Genomic DNA, 1,897 nt, shown 5'->3' on the forward strand with positions numbered 1-1,897 from the left:
TCTGACAAGTGTGAGGTGATATCACATTATGATTTTGATTTGCATTTCTCTGATGATTAGTGATGTTGAGCATCTTTTCATGTGCCTGTTGGCTATCTGTATGTCTTCTTTGGAAAAATGTCTATTCAGGTCTTTTGACCATTTTTTAATCAGGTTGTTTGGGGTTTTTTGATACTAAGTTGTATGAGCTGTTTTTGTATTTTGGATATTAACCCCTTATCGGTCATATCCTTTGCAAATATATTCTCCCATTCAGTAGGTTGTCTTTTCATTTTGTGGATGGTTTTCTTTGCTCTGTAAAAGCTTTTAAGTTTAATTAGGTCCCATTTGTTTATTTTTGCTTTTGTTTCCTTTGCCTTAGGACAGCGGTCAGCAACCTTTTTGGCACCAGGGACCGGTTTCGTGGAAGACAGTTTTTCCACGGGGGGCGGGGGACGGTTCAGGCGGTAATGCGAGCCATGGGGAGTGGCAGATAAAGCTTTGCTCTTTCGCCTGCCGTCCTCCTGTTGTGCGGCCCCAGGGGTTGGGGACCTCTGCCTTAGGAGACAGATCCAAAAAAATATTGCTACAATTTATGTCAAAGAGTGTTCGAAGTAGCCTTTTTTTAAGGCAGAATTTTAAGGAAATTCTAACACATGCTACAACATGGATGAACCTTGAGGACATTTGCTCAATGAAATGAACCAGTCACAGAAAGACAAATGTGGTATGATTCCACTTATATGAGGTTCCTGGAGTAGTCAAAAATCATAGAGACAGAAAGTAGCTTGGTTGCCAGGGAATGGGGGGAACGGAGAACGGAGTTGTTTAGTGGGTACAGAGTTTCAGTTTTGCAACAGGAAAACAATTGTGGAGATTGGTTCCACAACAATGTGAATGTACTTACTACTACTTAACTGTACACTTAAAAATGATTAAGGTGGGGCTTCCCTGGTGGCGCAGTGGTTGAGAGTCCGCCTGCCGATGCAGGGGACACGCGTTCGTGCCCCGATCCCACATGCCGTGGAGCCGCTGGGCCCGTGAGCCACGGCCGCTCAGCTTGCGCGTCCGGAGCCTGTGCTCCGCAACGGGAGAGGCCACAACAGTGAGAGGCCCGCGTACCGCAAAAAAAAAAAAAAAAAAAAAAAAAAAAATTAAGATGGTAAATTTTATGTTTATCTAGCACAACTAAAAATTTTTAAATTTAACAATTTCTTAATCTCATGAACTATCCAGTCCCCAAATTTCCAATTCTTATAAACGTCAAAAAAATTTCCCCACTGTGTTTGTTTGAGGATCTAAAGAAAATCCGCAAGTTGCCATGGGTTGTTTTTTAGGTCGTTTTTAATCTATAGGTTCCCCTTTCCCCCTTCCTCGCAATTTATTTGAAGAAACAAGGTCGTCAGCCTGTGGTCTCTCACAGCCTAGATTCTGCTCCCTGCATCCCGTGGTGTCCTTTAATAGTTTCCCCCGTTCCCTGTATTCCCTGTAAATTGGTAGGTGGACACAGAGGGCCTGGGCTAGTTTTGATGTGGACTCAGAAGGAGATTAAAGACATCCATGTCCGCGGGGCCGACCCTGCTGAACCAGAAAAGGTGAGGCTAAACCACCAGCCGAGCTGCTTAGAATGACAAATACGCGGTGCACTCCACTAGATCAGGAACCCACAAAGCCGGGGGAGGAGGAAAGGAAGCGGGGCTGGGCTACGTGGGGAAAGCCCTTTGTCCGGTTTCCAAGCGCCTAATCGGGTTACGAAGTTAACAGTCAGCGGGGAGGGCGGGGCCTTTGTTCGGAAGTGACGCTAGCGCGGCCGCCGGCTGAGTGACAGTGGAGGCGGGGCGACACATAGACTGGCTGCTCTGAGGTCGCACTTCCGAATATCGCCCTGGGAGGCGCGTCTTGTGGAATCGGGAGTAGG

Source organism: Mesoplodon mirus (assembly GCF_964341445.2).
Source record: "Mesoplodon mirus genome assembly, chromosome: X".
Lineage (NCBI taxonomy): Eukaryota > Metazoa > Chordata > Mammalia > Artiodactyla > Ziphiidae > Mesoplodon > Mesoplodon mirus.